General features: G+C 46.1%; 1 non-coding gene and 1 pseudogene across 1 annotated transcript; one reads left to right on the forward strand and one right to left on the reverse strand.

The window, feature by feature from the left end:
* Positions 1–4,616: 4,616 nt before the first annotated feature.
* LOC131398003 (U6 spliceosomal RNA) lies at positions 4,617–4,723 on the reverse strand. The gene has a single exon (XR_009216802.1). It is a non-coding gene; the product is annotated as a U6 spliceosomal RNA (small nuclear RNA).
* A 2,041-nt stretch (positions 4,724–6,764) lies between these two features.
* LOC131397650 (kallikrein-1-like) lies at positions 6,765–20,984 on the forward strand (annotated as a pseudogene).
* The last annotated feature ends 3,091 nt before the right edge of the window (positions 20,985–24,075 follow it).

The following is a 24,075-nucleotide window of genomic DNA, read 5'->3' on the forward strand; positions in this document are numbered from 1 at the left end:
GAAAGGGACGGAAAAAATATTTGAAGAAATAATGGCCAAACTTTGCAAATTGGTGAAAGACATGAATCTACACATCCAAGAAGCCCAATGACGTCCATGCAAGATAAACTCAAACAGATTCACAAGACACATTTTAGTCAAATTGTTGAAAGCCAAAGCTAAAGAGAGAATCCTGTAAGTAGCAAGAGAGAAGACACTCACCACATACAAGATCCTCAATAAGATTAACAGCCTCTTTCTCATCAGGAACCATGGAGGCCAGAAGGCAGTGGGGTGACACATTTAAAGCCCTTAAAGAAAAAAGTCAATCAAGAATTCTATAGCTGGCAAAACTATTCTTCAAAAATGAAGGAGAAATTAAGACATTCCCAGGTAAACAAAAGCTGAGAGAGTTTATTACTAGTAGACCTACTCTACAAGAGAAGCTAAAGGGAGTCCTTTAGGCTAAAATAAAAGTACCCTACTTTGACCAATATAATGTGGCCAGAAGTGACATTGTGCAGCTTCCAAAGATAGCCCTTAAGGGGCCCCTGTGGCTTCCATTTTCATCCTTTTGGATCCCTGAGCTGCATGTAAAAGAAGTTCGACTATCTGCTGGAGAGACATGTGATGAGAGGGAGGCTGAAAGACTATGAGCAGAAAGAGGACACAGCTTTCCAAATATCCCAGCTGAAGGGCCAGATATGCGAGTGAGGCCATCCAGAACCCTCCAGCTCAATGCTGCTTCCCGAGCAACATCAGTCAACACCACGTGGCACAGATCAACCATCCCAGCTGAACCTTGCCCAGCCACCCCACCAAACTATGAACAAATGAAATGGCTTTGTTTTAGCCACTCAGTTCTGGGATGCTTGTTACATAGCAACGGGTAAGTGAAGTGAAACCTTCATTACTATTTCAGTAATTTCCCCTGTGATTTACTAATTATCTAGAGTTTACTTAATAGTTTGTTTTACTTGTTGAGACATTAAAGATTTTCAAAAAAGCTCCTATTTTGTCGTTCAGTGATGTTTAATTTTATGATGTTTTGGTGAAAGAACACAGTCTCCTTGATGTTGGATAATGGGGAATTATTGAGGCTTTCTTTGTAGGCTAGTACACGTTCTATTTTTGTAAATCATAACTGCTTTATATTTTGAGATCATATTATTAGGGACACATATCTTCATTATTATTATTATATCTTCCTTATGTAGTATTTTCTTTTACTAGGAATAGTTCTGGGTGCTTGAGATACAATGGAGAATACTATTCCACATCATTCTTTGACCATTAAGTTGGTATTCACCTTCAAATATTTCTAAAGGATCAATAATAAAAACCAAATTTTGATCAACTATGATACAGAAAAGACTGAATAAGTTTTCTCTCCTCTAGAAAATGATACTACAAAACCATTTGATCATAGGAATTGGTAATCAAAGAGTATGAAGACAAAAAGTGTAGGGAAGAAACAATATAGAGACATTCTAGGCAATTAATTAATTAAAATATTATGCATTTTCTGGACTTTGTGATGATTTTGGTATTCTATACTCTTTTAAACATGTCATTTGTTATTACTCTTTTTCTCATTTAGATTTCTATTTATAGTTCTTATTTCTTTTCTCATTAGAACAATCAGGTTCATATCTAAATTTACATTAGTAATCTTGTATTCTTTTTTTTAGAAGCTGAATACTCCACACACCTGGTCCACCCCTGCCTCTGTCTCTGAGGGCCATCTCAGGTCCTCTCCTTCCCTCTCTCTTTCCCTCCCTTCCTGCCTCTCTCCTTCCCTCCATTTCTCCTCCCCTTTCTCCTTCCCCCTCCCCCTCCTTCTTCCTCTCTCCTCCTTTGTCTGGGTTCCTCTCTGTCTCTCTGTCTTTCCAGGTCTGCTCCTCTTTCTTTCCTCTATCTTTCTCCATCTGTCTGTCTCTCTCAGTCTGTTTCGGTTAGATGCCCACTGAGTCTCCCTCTCTGTCTCTTCGTCTCTCTGTCCTTCTGTCTCTGCCTCCGCCTCCCTTTCTCTGACTCTTCCTTTATCCATCTCTGGCTCTGATTTCCCACCCACATCTCCATCTCTTTGCAGATTGACAGACCTGCCTCACCTACTCGCTTCCCCAGGCCCTGGCACCAGCAGGAGAGGCTGACAAAGGACCCCAGGGTTTGGTGGTGCTGAGGGGCCAGGATCTGAGATTCTTCTAGTTTTCACACCTGGAGAGAGGAGGGGAACATTCACAGAGGCAGCAACTCCAGGGAAGCTTGGCAAGGAGGCAGTATGCAGAAGGAGGAAGTTGAGAATCACAGTGGCTGGGTCAGAGCACCAACACCTAGAAGCAGGAGCTGGGTGCTGGAAACTGGGGTCTGGAGCCAGGAATCTGAGACCAAGAACCTTGGATCTGGAACTGGATTCTGGAGTTTGGTCCATCAAGTCTGCAGATCAGGGTCTGGGCTGGGGGTCCGAGTGTGGGAGCTGGACTCTGCAGTCTGTTGTTTGGAATCTAGAATCAGGAGATAGGTCTTTGAGAGCAGACTCTGCCCTCCAGAGGCTGGGGTTTGAGTCTTGGGCTTGAAATCTGTATTCTAGAGCAGCAGTTCTCAAAGTATGGTTTGTGGAGCCCTGGAGGGGTTCCTGAGACCCTTTCAGGGTGTCTGTGAGGTCAAAAAACAGTTTCATATTAATCCTAACACATTATTTACCTTTCTCGCTCTCATTCTCTCACAACTGCAAGGTGGAATTTTCCAGAGCGTACATGCCATGTGATATCACAGCAAATTAAACACAGAACCAGATAGAAGAATCAATCCAGCTGTATTCTACTAAGCCAGACATTAAAAAGGCTTGCAAAAACGTAAAGCATTATTTTCTCAATGTTTTTTTTTGTCTCAGAAACTATAGTTATTTTTCATTAAAAAATGTTAGTATATATTTATTATTGTTGTTTTAAAGTGAATTCATGAATAAATATTTTAAAGGTATCTCTGTTCTAATTTCCAATATGATCAATATCGATAGATACGACCCACATAAAGAAAAAAGCTCTTTGAAGGTCCTCAATAATTTTTAAGAGTGTAATGGTGTCCTGAGAAGAAAAGATTTGAGAATCTTGTTCTAGAGGTTTTCCTGAAGTCTAGAGTGTGAGGAATATAGGACCTGGAGCTTGGATTCTGGAGTCTAGAATCTGGGATTTGGAGTTAGAGTCTGAGGCTTGGCTTCAGCGGTGTGGGGCCAGATTCTGGAACACGGTCCTGACATGCTGGGTCTGTGCTTCAGGGCTTTCTGTCTGCCCGGAGTCCTGGAGTCTGGCCTTGAAGGGTCTAGAGTCTGGAGTCTGTGATCTGAATTGTATTGTCTCTAGCTGAGGATTTCCAGTTTGGCTTCTGCTTTCTAGAGCCAAGAGTCTGTAATCAGAAGCCTGGTGGCTACAGGCCCGAGGAGAATCTTGAGGCCTGGAGCCACAGATCTGTGTCTGGAATCAGGGAGTCTGGAATCAAGGAGTCTGGAATCTGAAGTCTGGAATGAGCTTGGGACCTGGAAGACTCAAGTCTGGATTGTGGAGTACAGCTTATGGGGACTGGTGTCTGGATCTGTATTTTGGAATCTGCATCTTGAATTTGTTGTTGTTACATGCTGTCAAGTTGGCTCTGAGTCCTGGCGACCCTATGGATGAGTGATGTCCACAGTGTCCTGTCCTCGACAGCCCCACTCAGCTCCTGTAGATTCATGCCTATGGCTTCCTTTACGGAGTCAATCCAGCTCATACTTGGTCTTCCTCTTTTCCTGCTGCCTTCTACTTTTCCCAGCATTATTGTCTTTTCCAAATTTTGGAAAAATTGTCTTTTCTTGAATTTAGAAATCTGGATATCAGCTCTACTTGATCAGGATGTATCATTTTAAAATACACAGTTGGATTTGGTTCACTTACATTTGTTTAATATCTTTCTCATCTATATGCAAATCGAAATTGGTCTATAGTATTCTTATACTGTCATTACCCAGACTTCAAAAAAAAAGTTGGGCTCAAAAATAAATTGCAGCTTCTTGTCTTTTCCTTCTTTCTAGAAGAATTTGTTTAAGATAAGAATTATCTGTTCCTTGAAAGTTCAATAACAGTAAAGGAGATTTTTCAGGTTATTATTCAAATATCTTTAATGATTACTGTACATCCAAATTTCACATTTCACATAGCACATGTGGCATTTTGCATTTCTCCAAAAATTTAGTCATTTCATGTTTTCAAATTTATTTTACTATTCTTTTATGATTAAAAAGAAGTCTGTTTATATTTATTTACCCTTTTATATTCTGCATTTTAAAATTAGTGTTACCTGAGGTTTGTCTCCATTTTTAATTAATTTATTTTCTTTTGGCAGGGGAAGATTCGCCCTAAGCTAACATCTGTTGCTGATCTTCCTTCTTTTTTCTTCCTCCCCCTCAAAATCCCAGTACATAGTTGTGTATAGTTGTAAATTCTTCTAGTTCTTGTATGTGAGCCACCACCACAGCATGGCTACTGACAGATGGGTGTGTGTTTCCACCCCTGGGAAGTGAACCCTGGCTGCGGAAGTGGAGTGCACCGAACTCTAACCACTAAGCCATCAGGGCTGACTCAATCTTTTTCTTTTCTTTTTTTTTTTTTTTATGAAAGACCATGAATTTTTGTGTCATCCTTGCACAGGGGCCATGCTAATCTTCTCTGTATTGTTCCAATTTTACTATATGTGCTGCTGAAGCAAGCACTATTAATATTTTTATTAAATTGAGGTATAATTGACATACAACATTATATTAGTTCCAGGTGTACAACATAATGATTAGATAGTTGTATATATTGCAAAATGATCACCACAATAAGTTTAGTTAACATCCATCACCATACATAGTTACAGAACTTTTTTCTTGTGATGTGAACTTTTTGTGTGTGTGTGTGAGGAAGATCAGCCCTGAGCTAACATCTGTTGCCAATCCTCCTCTTTTTGCTGAGGAAGATTGGCCCTGGGCTAACATCTGTGCCCATCTTTCTCTACTTTATATGGGACACCACCACAGCATGGCTTGACAAGCAGTGCATTGGTGTGTGCCCGGGATTCAAACCTGCGAACTGGGGGCTGCCGAAGCAGAGCGTGTGCACTTAACTGCTACGCCACCGGGCTGGCTCCACTTGTGATGTAAAATTTTAAGATTTACACTCTTAGCAACTTTTAAGTATGTAATAAAGTATTATTAACTATGGTCACCATGCTGTACATTACATCCACAGGACTTATTTATTTTATAACTGCAAGTTCCATTATTAATCTTTGAAGGAAACAGAGAAATTAATTGTGATGATGTCCCTACCTTGGAGAGAAGGAACTTTCATTAATCCCTTCACCCTTCCTGCCTTTGGGGTTCTCTCAGACCTCCCTCATGTTGCCAGCCTCCTGTACTCTCTCTCTGCCCTCTCCCCTCCGTGCCCCTCACCTGCCCACTGCACCTACCTAGAGCCCCTGACTACCTCTGGCTCCTGCTGGCTAGGTGCAGCCTCAGTACCCAACTTTTTGTCAAGAACTGTGAAGGTTCCCAGATTTTACCAATTTGCAAACAAATAAGGTAGCCTGCCACAATTTCATGGATACCTGCAGAACACACGAGACTCCTGGGTCAGAGACAAAGGACTTTATTAATCACAGGACAGTGGGCAGCATGACCTTTGTGTTTACATTGGTTCCCCTTGACCCCACATCCCATTGATGTGATCAGAGCAACCCAGTGGATGCTGTGCACACAGTGGCTTGTGCCACAGCTGAGAAACTTGAGCTCAGGAATCCTCAATCTTACAAGGGACTAGGAGCAAAACTGCCTGAACTTTGCCCTGGAGAGAGATTTTATCTTTATTATCCTGGACCGCAAACAGACCTGCTCTGCAGGGACATATTATATTTACTACCCTGGGCAGTAAACAAATCAGTTGTAAGGGAGACATTATCTTTATTATCTAGGACAGTAAGGAAACTTACTATGAAGGAGATACTATCTTGAAAGGCTGCCTGATATACAAACATCCTTGAAAAGACCAGGAAAGAAAAAGTTTTTTTTTTTTTTTTTTTTTTGTGAGAAAGATCAGCCCTGAGCTAACATCCGTGCTAATCCTCCTCTTTTTGCTGAGGAAGACCGGCTCTGAGCTAACATCTATTGCCAATCCTCCTCCTTTTTTCCTCCCCAAAGCCCCAGTAGGTAGTTGTATGTCATAGTTGCACATCCTTCTAGTTGCTGTATGTGGGACGCGGCCTCAGCATGGCCGGAGAAGCGGTGCATTGGTGCGCACCCGGGATCCGAACCCGGGCCACCAGCAGTGGAGCGCGCGCACTTAACCGCTAAGCCAGGGGGCCGGCCCAGGAAAGAAAAAAAAGGTTTTAATGCTGAGAAGACACACAGAAACGTGAAAGACCCACGGAGAATTGTCTCTCAAGGCTGTTCAACATGAGCTTTCTACCCCTGTCTGAAGGACAACCGCATCACTCCATCGTTAGACACTGTCTACCACACCCTGGGTCCCCACTACATAACCAGGGTTCTAGGTCCAGTTCCCCACCATGTTGGGCATAGTATTGGCATTTGTTCTGGCCTATGTGAGTGTGGACCCTTGAGTCGTGTCTCCCCACATTGGGTGCTTTTGGTGGCACAGTGCAAAACTGGGAATGAGGGCAAGGCTCAGAATCCTGAGTGGGTGTGTGGCTGGGGATCAGAAGTCTTGGGTTTGAGAGGGGAAGTAGCTCAGATTCCTGGGTTCTGAAGGAGGATGAGGTTGAAGGTGAAGGTCCTGGGTGAGGAAGGGTGTGGGTTGCAAACTCTTAGGTCCCTGAGGGATGAGGGGGGGAGACTGGTAAGGTCCCATTTCCTGAGACACTCATGTGGGAATGGCCTATGTGGTGGGGTCTAAAAATCCTGTATCTTGAAGAAGGAAGGGTTGGAACCTGGGGGTTGAGTTCCAGGTGTGTGTGTCTTGAGATTCCTTGGTCCCCAAGGGGCAGGGGCTGGAATCATTGGCTCCAGGGTCTGCAGTGAAGGTAATGGGATCTCCAGATTCCCAAAGAGTTAGAGGAACAATGGTTGCCCACTCTTTGATTTTTCCATCTACTTCTCACTCCATTTACAAGCAGTCACCTGCACACTCAGCTCCAGGAGGGTGTGTTGGGTGAGCACAACCTGCGTGTGCGCGGTGGCCCAGCACTCTTGTGGGCTGTATCAAGCATCCTCCAGCAGCCACACTACGAGGGCACAGCTGCTGCCGTGATGTCATGATGCTGTGACTAGCCCTGTTTGCCTGTCCGCATCTCTAGTCACATGGTGCTGCTCACATCTGCCCCTTTGTGAGTGCAGCCTGCATAATGTTTGCCTGAAACTTGGGCTCAGACAAGAAGCAAGGGACCCCCAGGGAGCAAAGGGTTGCAAGGTGCTTGAGAATGGCCAGGTGTCAGCTATCCATGAAATTTCAAGGGCTTCTGGATGGAGTGGTCATGGCCCGAACTTATGGGCCCACTCTAGGTCCACTCCTCCCCAGTGAGTCTCCCAGATACATTGAATTGTGCCAACATCAGCATTATCTCTGCCACATCTTGTAACAAAGACTACCCAGGGCGCCAGATGGACAGCGTGGTATGTGCAGGCATGAAGGGTGGAGGCATGACAGCTGTGAAGTCAGAGCCAAGGGGGACCCAGTGAGTGGGGGGAGAGGGAAGTGGGCAGGTTTGAGAGTCGGGAGCAGTTGGATTCGATTTCCTTTGGCAGTAGAAAATGGGGGTGTAGGTTTGGGGGTGGAGTATGAAGACCAGTTAGAATGGAGGGTGCGGTTGGAGTTGGGTTAGAGATGGGGATAGGATTATGCTTAGGTTGGGTTTGGGACTGACAATCTGGGGGTGGTTTAGGATGGCATGGGTTGGGATTGGAATTGGGTATGGGTTTGGTTTGCTGTTGAATGGGAAGTATGTGGGGGTTGAATTGGGATGGGGATAGGTTTGGTTTGGTATGTGAAAGACATGGAGATAGGTGTTGGGCTGTGTTGAATGTGACGATGGGCATGGGTTTGGTTTGATTTTAAATGGGGGAAGATGTGGGGGTGGGTTAGGTTAGGTTAAGCTGGGTTGGGTTGCAGTTGTGTGGGGTAGAGTTGGCTTGGATCGTGTTAAATAGGGTTGAGTTGAGTTGGTTTGGGGTTATGTGTGATATGGTTGGATTGGGTTGGGTTGAGCTGGTTTGGGTGTGGTTGGGTAAAGTTTTGGTTGGGGTTGTGGGTGGGGATTAGGATGGGCTTGGGGACTCTAGGTCTAGGAGGCTCTCACTCAAGCTGAGGCAAACTTCCCTTCACGGGATCCTTCCAGGGAACCCTTGATCTACGTGTGGAGGAGGTCAGGCCACTGGCTGAACATATCCCTCTATCCAGTCCTTATGGTCTTAAATTGTGTCTATCTGAGTCCACTTCTGTCCCCCTCACTATATTAGGAGTTTCTCTGGTTCCTCACCTAAGAAAGGAAGAAGATTTTATCAGGTTCTCAAGACACAGCTGGGGCTGGATCCTTGTTAGCTGCTCTGGTTTTACTGAATAGCTGAAACAACCAACTTGTTAGAAACCTAGGCAATCTTACAGCGTTAATAGTGGAGGCTACAGGGCTCTCATTCCTGATTCGCTTCTGAGACCTTGGAAGGTGATTTCCAATGCTAATTAGTCTTGAGTTGCGTGAACCTGGTTCCTGAGATCTAAATATTTTATTGCAGAAGGGACATTGGATTTTGAGCGAGGATGCCCTTGACTTGAGAGGGCAGGTCAATAGGGATCATTCCTGGGGCATTGAGTGCACAGATCTGGAGCATGAGGAGTGGGGGTCATTGAAATCTCACATTGTTTGAAGGACGTTGGATTTTGAAATGCTAGAGAACTAGTTCTGGGAGACTCCTGGGTTTTCATATTTATGGGTTAGGGGGTGGTAGGTATGTGGGTCTGTGGGACCATAAGATTTTATTGTGAGAGGAACCATAGACCTGGGGAAGTCGACTCTGGGTGCGGAAGTGCAAGACTCAGGGAGGTCAACTGCAAGGCTTCTGTTTCAGTGACATGAGAGGTTGGGGTGCTGGCCTCAGCTCAGAGTGCTGCAGGGGTCAGGGAGCCTTGCAGCCCCACGACACTAGTATTCCAGTGTACACCGGGTCTTGGAGGGGCAAAGGACTTACTCGGGGTTTAGGCATTTGAGGCTCTGCATTGAGGGTCAGTGACTGTTCCACCCTTTTTCCTGTTCACCCCGGGCCTCTCCTCTCTGGCTTTGTTCCCTAGATCAAGGCTTAATGAGCCTCAGACCCTACCCCATCTGGTCTCATCCCCTGGGAATGCATCCAGGTGATCTAGTACCTGCAAAACAACAGGTACTGGCTCTCCCTCTCCTTCCACGGCTGTGGGGTTGGGAGGGGTTGTCCAGCCTCCAGCAGCAGGGGCAGAACCTCGGCCAGCATCTGGGTGCCAGCAGGGCAGGGGTGGGGGAGGGAGGGTTGAGAGCTTTTAAAGCTTCCTCAGGGAGGCTCCCCAGTTCCTAGCTCACCACCTGCGTGCCCCAGGACACCTCTGTCACCATGTGGTCCTGGTTCTGTGCTTCGTTCTGTCCCTGGTGGGGACTGGTAAGACAGAGTGGTTGGGGGATGCACGAGGGGAAGGGGGCTTTGACTCTCATGCTGCCCTCATCCCCCCATAAGTCTTTCCCCTCCCACCCAGCACCCCACATGCGTCCCTCCAGCAAACAATGCACCCCAGGCCAGGGTACCAGGCTCTTTCCTGACTCTCCCATCCCCACCCTAAAATCCTATCCCAGCCCCTCCTCCTTGTCACCTTCCCCACAATCCTGATTCCCACACTAGTCCCTGCTCCCTCCAAGCAACCCCCAGAACTTTCTACTCTTCTCCACCTAATGCTCTTCTCCAAGTCCCTTTACCAAAGGGGCAGATCCTGGACCCTTTCTGTGTCTCTTTATGGGGCTCAAAACCTTCTAGGATCTCCCCTAATGCCATCGGTTCCCTGGACCGTGATCACTGGTCTGACTCCTGAGCCCCTAAATCCCATCTCATCCTACTGATATTCTCATCCCACTGTGAGCTCTCAACCGTCTCCCTAGACCTTGACTTCTGCCCCCAATCCTGTTCCTAGGAACCCAAATTCCATCAGATACTCTGCTTCTTCCCAGACAACCTGTCTGGCCTGAGACAACAAATGGGTCCCTCAAACTGGCATTGGGGTTCTGAAAATTTCTCCTCCTCCCTAACTCTTGGCCTCAGACCCTCCATTCGATGGGAGCCTTTTCCCAGGAAAAACATGCAGAACCCCCAACCACAACTGCCAGCTCCCCCAGAACCGATTCCCCAAATCTGCATCCTTTTCAGAACCTCAAAAGCCCAATCCAGGCCCTACACATTTCCTCAGCCTGGGGTCCCTAAGCCCTCCAATGCTTCCTCTCCCAGCAATGGATTCTCTCCTAAGGGGCTCTTACGCTTATCCTCATAGAACCCACATCTTCACCACAGCCTCCTGTCCCCCAGCCCAAGGCCCCAAATCACCCAACCCCCACACTCGATGCTGCTCCAGACGCCGTCTTGTTGTCTCCACCCTGGTCCCTGGGTTGGCTCTGCTCTCAACATCAAGTCTCCCCACCCAGGACCAGCCACCAACCCACAATCCCAGGGATGGTTCCAGAATTCCAGGTCTTTCCCAATACCCATTGCCCATGTCCTCCGACCCCCCAGCCTAGTCCTCTGCCCCTATATCCCTCCAGCCCCACAGCACAGCACCCTCTGCTAGCGCAGTCCCCTAGCCTCTCCTGACAGTCTCTATACTCACCCCTGACCCAGCACCCCTTTCACAGGTATCACACCCCCCGTCCAGTCCAAGATCGTAGGAGGCTGGAGGTGTGAGAAGCATTCCAAACCCTGCCATGTATTCTGTACCACCGCAGCCAGCTATAGTGCGGGGGTGCCCTAGTGCACCTCCAGTGGGTGCTCACAGCCGCTTACTTCAAGAGTGAGTGAGTAGGGGCAGAGGGTCTGTGGTGGGGGGCGGCGTCTGTGCTCCTACAGGAATGCTCAGCCAGGGCCATTGCCCTGGGATCACCTCAGGGGAGGCTGGGGGCTGAGGGAGAGAAGGATGGGACTGGTCCAGGTCCCATGGAGAGAGGCAGGGCTGAGACTGGACGACCCCAGGGAAGCTCCCCCACGGCTGCCTGGTCTCCCTCTGTGTCTCCCTGTGTAACTGTCTCTGTCTTCTTGTGTCTCCCTCTGTCCCATCTCTCTGTGTCCCCCAGTGTAACTGGCTCTGCTGTGTGTCTCCTTGTGTGACTATGATTTGTCTCTGTCTCCCTCTCTTTTGTCTCCATGTCTCTGTGTCTCTCCCCTCTCTGTCCATCTCTGGGTCTCTCAGCCGTCACCCCTGTCTCTGTAGGTCTCACCCTCCATCTCTCTGCACCGTCTCTGTCTCTGGTCTCTGCCTCACTCCCTCTCCCCCATCACCACTGAGCACAGTCACCCCCAGGATGGGACTGTGGGGGACCCCCAGAGAAAAGGAAGGGATCATCCTCAATGTGTGTGTATGGTGTGTGTGTCGGGGGGGTCTTCTCAGGCTGCCCAGCCCCTCCCTCCAGGACAACCGTCCATCCAGGGGGACACAGGGAAGGGCTGGTTTCAGCTGGCGCTGGTGGGGGCAGTGGAGGAAGGAGGAGGAGGAGGAGAAGGGAGAGAGGTGCTGGGTGGGAGGGGCCCGCCGGCCTTGGGGAACCGGCCCCACAGCCCCAGCTGCAGCTGAGCTGGTCTCAGGCCCCCTCCTCCCTCCTGCCCCACCCCCCGCCCTGCCTCCCTCTCCCCCTCACACTCTGTCTCCCCCTCCCCTCCTCTCCTCTGTTTCTCCTTCCCTCTTTTTACTTCCTCCGTCCCTGCTCATTTTGTCTCTTTCTGCTTCTCCCGCCTCTTCTGTCTTTTCTCTCCTGCTTCTTCCCTGTGAGGAGTTCTCGCCGTCTGTTCTCCTCCTCCTGTCTCCTTCGTGCTCTCTCTAGCTCACTGTTCTCCCTGCCTTCCTCACTCGCTGTGTTTTTTAAGGTTTCTCTTTTTCACTGCATTTCTCTTAGTCTGTGGATCTGCCTTTCACGCTGTCACATTCTTTTTTTTCTCACTGTCTCTATTTCTCCATGACTCTAAATCTTTCCTTCTCTCTCTCTCTCTCTTTGTTTTTTTTTTCATTATTTCTCTTTCTTGTTTTGGACTCTCCCCCAGGCTCCTCTGCCCCATCTCCCTTCCCCCCTCCTCTCTCCTCCTCATTCCCTCTGTTGGGAGAGAGGGAGACTCTCCCTCTGCCCTTTTCCTTAAGGTTCTTATGGCTGGCCAAATAATTAACAAGACAGGTTAGCAAGAGAAAATAATACCAAGTTTAATAACATGTATACATGGGAGAAAGCAGGGACACTGCATTTCTCAACACAATAGCAGAAATTCTCGTCTTAAATACCATGTTCAGCCAAAGACAAAGGAGGATGTTGGGGGTGGGGGGAGTCAGTTACAGGAGATTACTACTAAAGCACAGTAAACAAGAGTAAGGTTATTATACAGATTTAAGGCCTCACCTTCCACATTGATAAGTTTCTAGAAATGAGGTGGAGGTCGTCCCCCCTCTTCCCAATACAGAGAGGGAGATATCTTTACAAATGGAGATTTCCCTTATAAATGTAAATGTCTGTCTGGCAACTCCTTGCAGGGCCATCCAGAGAATGTGGCCAGAGAGACAGAACTTCCGATAAGATGGGCTTGTTGGTGCCTTTCCTATTGTAACATCTATTTTACATTATCATTACAGCCATCATGATAGAAGATCTGTTCCAGGAAGGAGCTACCATGTCAAATTCTTTAGGCAGTTAGTGGGGGAGGTCAAATGTCCCTCAGAGAAAACAATCAAGGTAATGTGGGAGATCAAGATTTGGCCACCCTAAAATATATCTCTTTACCTTGATTGTTTTCTCTGAGGGACATTTGACCTCCCCCACTAACTGCCTAAAGAATTTGACATGGTGGCTCCTTCCTGGAACAGATCTTCTATCATGATGGCTATAAAGATAATGTAGGATAGAGGTTACAATAGCAAGGGCACCAAGCCCCTTTTATCAAAAAACTCGGTCTCTCCCTGACCACATTATCTATAGATGACCCCGAAAAGAATTGTCCTCCTGCCCTCTGAAGTCCCAGGCCACTACCCACCCCCAACACGTTCCTCGCCTTTAGCTGCAATACTTAAGCAAGCAGCTTAGACAGAAGGACGAGTTGCTCATTTCTGAGTTTCTCCCATGTATACATGTTATTAAACTTGGTATTATTTTCTCCTGTTAACCTGTCTTGTTAATTATTTGGCCAGCCAGAAGAACCTTAAGGGAAAGGGCAGAGGGAGATTCTCCCTCTTCCCCCTACAGTTTTGGCGTAGTCGCCAGGAGCCACACTGGCTGGCAAGTTGCCTTCTCTGTCTGGAAGACCTGCCTTCTCCCTGGACTACTGCAGATGATGAGATACGGGAACGCCTGACGAAAGCCGGCAAAAGGTAAGACTTCTTACCACGTCAGCCTCCCGGAATCTCTATCTGCGGAGTCCAGTGGAAGGAAGTGGTGAGAATTTTTTTCTCTTTCTAAATTTAGATTGGCAGGAGAAAATATTTGGGAAACTAGTTTCTTGCGCTTTTAGTGACTCTTGGTTTAAATTTGGTAGAGTACTCTTGGTTTTGATCTTGATCCCTTTTCCTCCCAGAGTAGTCTCTGTCTTGTTCTGTGTCCTGAAAACTTGGCTTTGTGACCAGTGAGAATCTTCTCCTTGGTCTCCACCATACGGAAGGTGCATTTACCGGGGTGCACCTTGGTGGCCAGTCGAGCAGACTGGGGTTCGGAACTGTCTCTTTGTCCGGCTGTGCCAAGCTCTCAGGGGAGTTTGTCATAAAGGGCCCAGTCCATAAGGGCTTTTGTCGTCTTAACCTTTGTGGCTTGTTAGTGCTGGAAAAATCCCATTCCAGTATCGCCTGCTCGGTGTCACAGATTAGCGGGTCTGTGACTGGAGGCGTCCCACACTATTGTGGGAGACCAGAGACACCGTTTTACACCATCCTTACCGCCTGTGCAACGAAGGTCTTTACTGTCTCTGAATATCTTTGGGAGTGAATTCTGTGGATCATGGGGGCTACATCATCTGCGCCCTCACCAGGGACGCCTCTGGCATCCATGGTAGATTTATTCTAAGCGTGGAAAGTTACCTCCAGGTCTTTCCTTAAAAAGGCTTATTGGTTCGAGTCACTATTGGAATAAATATACAAATGAAGATCTACTCGTCAATGGCCAGACGACGGATCCATTGAATTGGAAAAACTTCTAAATTAGGGGTAAAAAAATTGTTTTGAGAGCTCTCACATAATTATTTATTTGGTACCTAAGAAAAGGCTAGAAAAAGGAAGGGGAAAATTTGACTAGCCTTCAGACCTTGACTCAGGTTACAATTGAATTGAGAACATGTAAAAGTGTAAGTGTTGATAAGATTATAAAGGTTGGAATGTTTGAGCTAATTTTATATAAAGAGGTTACATCAACTTTGCCTGAGTATGTTTTAAAATGTCTGACTGGGAATGCTTCTCTTGTCCAAAATTAGAAGACCAAGACCTATTGATAAAAATCTTAATGATAACTATGTTTAAAGGTATAAGAAGTGATGAAAATTGCATGAAATTTTGTAGGAAAAAACTGATGTTATTTCTATTACATAACTGATTAACAAAAATAGTAATTTAAATGATGGCTAATTTTATCTAATGTCTTATGAAGTGTTGTAGGCAATCTAAATAATTATTGGGAATAAGTAACTAAATAGTTGTGAAAAAGATGAATGTTGGGTGAACTTTAAACAATAATTATGTGTTATGGTGGTTACAGCTTCCAAACTCTTTTTGGTGACTTTAGAGTTTTGCTAAATTTTATGAAAAAAATTCTCTGAGTATCATCATTTCCAAATAAGATAAGATATTAGACATTGATTGCTAAATGTACGTTTGTCTACTTTTGGCTTTTCATTACAGGAAAACTAAAAGGTGTTTTGGGTCTATTGGTAAACATGTGTTTTATTAAAAGATTGTACTATAAAGTAACATATTTCTAGAAATTATGAAGTGTTTATAAATTTTCCAAGCCACAAGTTACTAATGTAAAAGAAAGTTTATAATTGTTTACTTAGGTTTTACTTACAAATTGGGGTTTCTAAGAGTTAAAATTTCTAACTAATATATGTGATTGAAGCTCCTAAAAAATTAAGAAAAATATGTCTATGTACAAGAAAAGTAAGATGTATAAAAGTACAAAGAATGGAAATATTTTGTTTGGTTGATTAAGAAAGATAAATTTGTCCTCAAGTACTAGGAGGGAAAAGAAAGACATGGGACAAATTCTGAATGTAAAAAGAAAGCTATAGAAGGTTTGTGGAGGGAATTCTGGAAAAGGAGTTTTATGCATAGTCAAGTTGGCTAAGATTGAAATGAATTTAATTAAGTAAATGAGTTTTAATATCAAAAGTAAGCTGGTACAAAATTATAATTTGGTCTTATTTGCCTTAAAAGGATGATTTTCTTAAACTTGATAAAGAGGTTACAAAAGATTTTTCTTTACCTTTGAGTAAGTCTACCTAAAAGACAGAAAAAAAAAATGTTAAAATAATTTCCTACGTTCAAAAGACTGAGGTCTCTCTATTAAGGCTTTTTGGACTGTTAATGCTCTGTTTGCTTTGACTTTTTATATTTTTGACAAGCTTCCCCAAAATTCATATCTTAAATAAATTCTTTTTTTTACTTTTTTCTTTGAGAATTTTCAAAGGGCCCTGGAACTTCTCAAAGAAATTTGCTCTCTTCCTATAAAGAGAAAGATACTTAACTTATTAGGCTTATTCAGTATGTTAAATTACATGGAAAGCATTGTCAGACAAGTAATGATAAACCTTCTTAGGTGGTATTATGTGGGCAAATGTTATTGACATAGGTGTTTTAAAATTGTATAACATTACTGAAATTCTGATCTGTCCTGGTTATCAGTCATAATTCTGGTTATTATTATTTTAAAGTGTTGTATGTCACAAAATTAACCAAATGTCTTTGTCAATTGCCATTTTGAGGTCTTGTTGTTTACAGACTTATTTCTTTGCTCTAATGCTTTTGCAAAATATGTTTCAACTTCAGAAAAATTCATGGAAAGGACTCTGATATTTACACTGGAGTACAGGTTTCTGACAAACTTTCTGATCATAAAACTGAACTGGGTAAGAAATTACAGAAATCTGATGGAGAAACTGATAACTTCATGAAGCTGCTAACAAAAAGATTGGGATCAAAAATGGATTACACAGGACTGAATGAACTGATAAGGATGATTATAATTTTTATGATTTTTCATTTGAAGTATTGCTGAATTTTTAACGTTTTGTTTTTTCAGATTTAAGGAAAACTTTTTCTCTTTTCTCCTGAGCTAGCTATGACATAATAATCTGGTAAATGATATTTTTGCAAGTAAAATTGAAATATTTATCTTTTTCTCTCTACCTGATCCCTCCAGGATTTGGAAACTCTTAGTAAGTGAGTATTGTTGTTTTCATGGCAATATAGTTATTTGCATAAGTTCAATAAGAATCTGTTCTCCTTATAACAGGACACAATTGGAAACACTGGTTATATTACCAAGGTTGTGACTGGAACATCATATTTGCGATATAACCATACAGCTTTTGAGGAATAAAGATTGGACTTTATGGAATAAAGCCACGTGGAAATATTGGCCTGGTACCTTTATGTTCCAAGCAGCACTTACCAGGATAAGTAAAGAATGTCACTTATCTGGCAGGTACAAGGAACCTCGAAATATTTTGGGGAAACCTCGGAAGAGAGGAATTCACCCAAGTCTGTAGGTATTGCAGGCAAAGTCTGATGACAAAATCCTTGGCTTGGCTTTCCTGGCCTCGAGAGACCTTTGAAGTTCAATCTGAGATTCCTTATAAAAAGTTCCAGCAAAGCAGATTTAAAAGAGCCTATGTGATCAATTGCTATTCTTGCTGTACTTATGTAAATAATTGGGCCAACTCTATTGGAACTAGACTTATTTTGCAAACTAGTTAGTTTTAATTTGGCCATCTTAATGAAAATGAGGGTGATTTTAGAGAGAAAAATTATATTTCAGTAAAAACTCTAGTATACATTTGCGGATATTAGATCCTAGTTTTGTTGTCTTTTGAGGTTTTTGTTTTATATCTGTTGACTGGACTGGATCCTGATTTCTTCTAGTCTCCTGAAATATCTGGCTACAGATCTCCAAACTAACGTTTTTGGTTTTATCCATCATTTTCATTCGGAATCACTGAGAACTGAACCTGCCCTTTTTCCTGAAGCCTTACAAACTGAAGCTGATGGACTTGATATAAACTTAAGAGATGACCCGATGACATCATCAGAGACATTTTAAACTGCAAAAGATGCTTTGACGCTGACATCTAAAATTCTTCTTCACTGGCTGTCCTCTGAGCTCAAACTGCTTTACAACTTGCTCCAACCATTAACCTTGTTTTTCTTTCGTTTACACAGAAATGCTCCTATTAAATACTTGATTGCTTGCTTCCACAATATAGGCGTAACCTTGAGAGCCCACCTGCATCACCACCTTCTGAAATGAACTTAATTGAACTGATCTATTATCAGGACTAAGAAATGGGTTCAGTGAGATGAAACAATCTACCAACTCAGCTTCTGGACTATGAAACTTCTTTAAGTTTCAAAAGGACTGTGAAACTTAGTTTCAAAGGCGGGACTGTGGGAGATCAAGATTTGGCCACCCTAAAATATATCTCTTTACCTTGATTGCTTTCTCTGAGGGACATTTGACCTCCCCCACTAACTGCCTAAAGAATTTGACATGGTGGCTCCTTCCTGGAACAGATCTTCTATCATGATGGCTATAAAGATAATGTAGGATAGAGGTTACAATAGCAAGGGCACCAAGCCCCTTTTATCAAAAAACTCGGTCTCTCCCTGACCACATTATCTATAGATGACCCCGAAAAGAATTGTCTTCCTGCCCTCTGAAGTCCCAGGCCACTACCCACCCCCAACACGTTCCTCGCCTTTAGCTGCAATACTTAAGCAAGCAGCTTAGACAGAAGGACGAGTTGCTCATTTCTGAGTTTTTCCCATGTATACATGTTATTAAACTTGGTATTATTTTCTCCTGCTAACCTGTCTTGTTGATTATTTGGCCAGCCAGAAGAACCTTAAAGAAAAGGGCAGAGGGGGATTCACCCTCTTCCCCTGACAGTAAAGAGATATATTTCAGGATGACCAAATCTTGATCTCCCACACCTCCATGCCTCTCTCTCTCCAACAATTACCAGGTCTGGCTGGGTCGCCACAACCTGTTTGATGATGAAGACACAGTTCAGTTCCTCCAGGTCAGTGACAGCTTCCCACATCCACGCTACGACCTGAGCCTCTTGAAGAGCCACCCTCAGACCAGATGATGACAGCAGGCACGACCTCATGCTGCTCCGCCTGGCTCTGTCCGCCCAGATAACAGACGCTGCGAAGGTCCTGGCCCTGCCCACTGAGGAACCGTCCTGGGGAGCACCCGCTCTGCCTCTGGCTGGGGCAGCATCGAACCAGATAGGTGTATGTTGGGGGCCAGACCATGCAGCCTGGAGCCCAGGCCCCTGGGTGTAAGGGAGGAGGGCTGGGACCTGCATTCCAGGATCTGAGGGAGGAGGGCTGAAGACATGTGGGTTTGGCCACAGCGCTTTATCTCCTGGGCCCATAGTCATGTATCCATATGATCTCCAGCGTGTGGACCTGTCCAGTGACCTGTGTGACACAGCCTACACTGAAAAAGTGACAGAGTCATGTTATGTGTTGGGCTCTTGAAGGGCAGCAAAGACACCTGTGTGGTGAGCCAGGCTTTTACCTGAAGGCCTTGAGGTGAAGGAAGCGAGGTGACCATGATTCTGGGCTGGAATACGAGAGCTAACCAGGCATCTGTCCCACTGCTTCCCAGCTGTAGCCCCCCTCCCACCAGTGCCTCAGCTCTCTCCCTGGTGCCCCCTTCCCCTTCCCACATCCCCAACCAGGTACCACCTGCATCTCACTCCCCCACATCACCCTTCACCCCTTCCTCCATGCAACATGTGTTCCTGAGCATCTGTGTGCCAAGCACTGTCCTAGCTCCTGGGAGGACAGCAGTGACCTGACAGAGAACAGTTCCCTCAGTGGAGCTCTCATTCTGGGGAGGAGAGACAGATAGAAACAGTGGACATGACACAGAAGTGAGGGCGCGTGTCAGGAGGTGATGGTGCTGTGGGGGTGGGAGGAGAGAAAGCAGAGCCAGGGAGGTATCGGCTGTGACCGGGGAGGAGACCTCCTGCAGAAGCTGAGCAGACACCTGCGGCAGGTGAGGGGGAACCGTGTGCAGCAGGGGAAGGGCAGAGGGAACAGCAGGTCAGAAGCCCCGTGGGATGTGGGCCTGGTGTGTGAGGACCGGCGAGGTGAGTGTGGACGGAGCCCAGTGAGCAGGGGAGAGGGGGAGGTGACAGCAGAGGGAAGAGAGGGGCCTGTCCTGCAGGGCCTCCCCTGGGGCCACGGGGAGGACTTTGCTGTTCCTCTGAGTGACCCGGCAGCTGTGGGCGGTGCTGAGCAGGAGCAGGACAGGGTCTGACTTGGGTGTCACAGGTCCCTCTGGCGTCTGTGTGGGGTCAGAGTGCAGGGGGAGGAGAGGCAGGGGGCCCAGGGGGGTGAGGACGGGGCTGACAGGGTGGTGGCAGGGAGGGGGAGACGGGGTCCACTCCCGACACCTCTAAAGGAGCCCACGGGATTCGCTGACCGAGTGCACGTGGGAGTGAGAGGCAGCGAGGACTCAAGATGATCCTGAGCTTTGAGCTGAGTGTCAGCTGAGCAGCTTCAAGGAGCCGTCTACACCCCCTACCACACACACACACACACACACACACACACACGCACGCACACACACACACACACAGCCCTGCACACTCACCAAGTCCTACTTGAACTCAGCGTTTTCCACCAAATGTGCTCCTTCTCCTCCCCTTGGGTCCTCAATCCACCAATATCTCTCCCTCTATCCCTCCCTCCACGCCTGGCCCCTCCTGCCCCCTGACTCTCACTGATGCCCCCCCCCGTCCCACTGTCCCAGCCCCAGGTCAGGCCTTGTTCCCACCTGGACCCTCGCCCCAGCCTTCTTCACATGCTCCCGGGCCTCAGTTTCCTCCTCTATCCCATCCCCCACCAGACCCCAGTGGGTCATTTGATATACAGTACCCACCTTGCCCTCTCTTGCTCGCCCCCCTTCCACGGCTCCCTGGGGCCCTGGGGGGAAAGTCCAGTCAGAGAAAACTTCCTGGAGAGGTGACATCTGAGATGAGCCCTGAGGGTGGGAGGGTCCTGTAGATGGGTCCTGCTCCTCCTCCCCACTGACCTGTCTGCGGGGACTGTCCTTCTGGACTCTGGAATCCCATCCCCTTTGGCCAGGACTTGAGCCACTGTCCCTTCTGTTGGAGTTCCCACCTACCTTCTGGGAGTGGACTCCGGAGACAATTGTCTCTTTCCCAGTAGCTGGGTAGTCACTGTGTGTGACCTGCAAGCCCAGGTCTGAGAGCTGGGGTTCCCCAGACAGTAGTTGGGGCCTACCTTCCTCACTTTCTGTCTCTCCCCCTTTTACTCTTAGGGTGACTCGGGGGGTCCCTGATACGTAAGGGCATGTTTCAGGGTATCACATGATGGGGCAATGAGCCCTGTGCCAAACGTAGAATACCCACCTTGTACACCAAGCTGATGCCTCATCTGAATTGGACCAAGGACATTATGGCAGCAACGCCTGAATGTCCCTGTACTGCCCCCACCCCTTGTAAAGTCAAATACACATCAAATTCTGGTGTCACCCGGCCTTTCTAGACACAAGGCACCTGGAAGTTTGGGATCCACCTGGTGGAAGCTAGAGCCTCCCCAGCCCTTTCAACCTGTGTCCTGAGGTGTAGAGTCAAGGGCTAGGAGGGAAAGGAAGGGGCAAGACATGTGTAGACCAGTGGCTCTTAAGTGGGGACAATTTTGTCCCTCCCCCAACCCTCCCAGAGAACATTGGCAATGTCTGGAAACATCTTTCACGGGTTCTGCAAGGACACACATAAGGAGATGGATGGCCATGTTCTCTGTGGTGGTGGAGAGATGGAGGAGGGATGGGTGTCCACCTTGGGAGAGTGGACAGTGACACGTGGTAGATGCTCTCCATGGAACTTTATGTTCGTTGTACCCTTCACACCATTACCATTCATCCCCACACATATTCCCCCAAATTTCCATCTGTATAAATTGGAAAAATCATGTCATTCTTTTAGGATGTATCACCCATACTCATTGGTCACACTTTATACCTCACCTTTCAGCGCCTAATGAGACTTGAGTCTAGTTATAGGTCTACAAGCAAAGAGGGGTGGAGGGAGTAGAACTTGAGGAGACTCATCAGTGCCTTGCAAGGCATCTACCCGACGAGAGGCCATTATAGGTTCCTCAGGCAAAACAGGATTACCCTCTTCACAGAGGGGTGGAAGGGCTGCATCTACTGGCAAAGAAAACTCAGAGAATTTTGTTCTTCAGTGACCACAGCTTCGTTAGACCCTCCCCATACGTCCTCATTCCAATTTTCAGGATCCCATTCCATCCCAATCATTCCCACACCTGAAAAGCAGACACCATGTGAGGTTGGGAATTCAGTTTGCGTGACAGCCCTTGAGCTAAGCTACTGCACTGAATCCAGAATATCTACTTGGTGGGCCCATGTCAATGAATTTGGTCTGATCCAACTTTATGTTTCTTCTACCATTATGCCACATGCTGAATATCCATTTCCACAAATATTACCCAGATTTCTGTCTATATAAATTGGAAAACTCACGCAGTTCTTTTGGAGTGGCACACACTACCTCACAGGTCACACTTTGTGTGTCACCTTTCAGAGCCTGTTGGTCTTGAGTCTAGTTATAAGTCTAGAAGCAGAAAGGAGTGGTGATGACACTGGGGAGAATCGGCAGTGTCTTGCAAGGCAACTACCTTGGAGAAGGTCATCACGTATCCTTCAGGCAAAGCAGGGCTACTCACCTCAGAAGGGGTGGAAGATCTGCTTCTACTGGCAGAGAAAACTCAGCAGAGCTTGGGAGTTCAGTGTCCCCAGATCCATCAGAATCTGCCCATGTTCCATTTTCCAGATCCCATTCCTTTCCAACAAGTCCCCTCACTTTGATAGTAGACACCGTGTGATATTGGAAATTCAATTTGAGTTGTAATTCAGCCACTCATAGGATGAGACTCTGGGTATAGTTTTCAGAAATCTCAGCTCTGTGGCTATAGGTGGTTAGGGTTTCTTTGAGAGAAGGTATAGGAACTTTCATTCATTTGTGTAGTGTTTGAGCTGGCAATCTGGAGCCCTGAGCTCATCCTTTTCGTTTCCCACTTTTTCCAGCACAAGAAGGAACAAACAACCAATTTCATTATACTCATTACCTTGATAAAAATGTCCTAAGATATCAAATACATGGTCACCCAAAAGTTTGCTTCTTATAAGTATTTGATTAGGAGAATTCATGGGGATATTTTCCATATATCTATTTCCACACTTTGCTATGAGTTATCAGTGCCCACTTTACCACTGGAAATAGATTAGTGTGTTTAAATTTAGTCAGATTAGAGAACCAACTGCAGAATTCCCAGGTCCTCTTCTGAAATCCTGTCCTTAAAATTCTGTTCCACTAGAACCACTCTTGGTCCCAAAATCTGTATTAGTCAAAGTTCTCCAGAGTAACAGAATCTATAACTATATCTATATCCATATCTACATATCTATATCTATAACCATATCCACATCTACATTTCTATCTATCTATCTATCTATCTATCTATCTATCTATCTATCTATCTATCTATCTACCTACCTACCTACCTACCTACCTTTCAATCAATCATCTGGAGAGATTTTACAGAATAGGATCATGTGATTGAGGGGGCTGGAAAGTCCAAAATTTGTAGCGCAATCTGCCTGATGGGAAGACGGGAACTCAGATGAGTCTGAGGACTTTTATGTTTGATCAGAATCATGGGCCACAACCTTGGAAAATAGGACTCAGGCTGGGAAGGGGTGGAGTGAGAAGGAGAGGAATATGAAGAGAGTGTCGGGGATATGTAGAAACAGAATTGTCTCTATCATTGTCCAGCTCCACAGCCAGATGTAAAGAATGGAAGAGGAGAGATGCACACTCAGAAACTGAGCAAGTCAGAGAGAAGCAGAGTCAGACACCGAGTCATAGAGACTGAGTTGGAGACAGAGACACACAGAGAGCAGAGTCCTGGAGACTGAGAGATGGAGGGAAACCTCTGGGTGGTGATGGAGACACAAGGCTACAGAGGAAGAACAAGAGAGACAGTGGGTCCATTAGAGGCACCAGTAGGCCACTCTAGGGCCACCTCTGGACTCCTGGGTCCTACACTGGCCTGTGGTCCTGCGCTGGCCTGAGAGTTGGGGAGAGCACACCTGTGGGTTTATGAGCATCTTGAGTCTGGAATGTCCTGTCCCTGGGACAATGGACATTTTCTCAAATCAGTGATTTTTCAGCCAAAGTCCCTTGGGCTACTCTGATCCCAGGCCCAGGTCAGGGAACCAGGATAGGGGCCAGGAGCATGGATTCAGGGACAGACTCTTGACCCAGTCCCTGAGACCACTCTCTTCCTCTGTTAGCTCTCTCTGTGTATCTCTTGATCTCTTGTCTCCTTATTCCATATCTCTGTTGCAAGCTCCAGCTCCATTTTTCTTCTCTGTCTTTCTGTCTTTGCTACTTTGGAACTGTGTCTTCAAATTTTTGCTTTTCACCCTCTCTCTTCACAGGCTGTCATTCTGTATCTGCTGGTATTGCTTTTTTATTTTGGGCTTGAAGGGTGGAAGGGTACGCTAATTATCGTCCTCTGTTTTCCCCACATTTCCCTTAGTGTTGCGTGCAAA

Source organism: Diceros bicornis, chromosome 34 (genome assembly GCF_020826845.1).
Source record: "Diceros bicornis minor isolate mBicDic1 chromosome 34, mDicBic1.mat.cur, whole genome shotgun sequence".
NCBI lineage: Eukaryota > Metazoa > Chordata > Mammalia > Perissodactyla > Rhinocerotidae > Diceros > Diceros bicornis.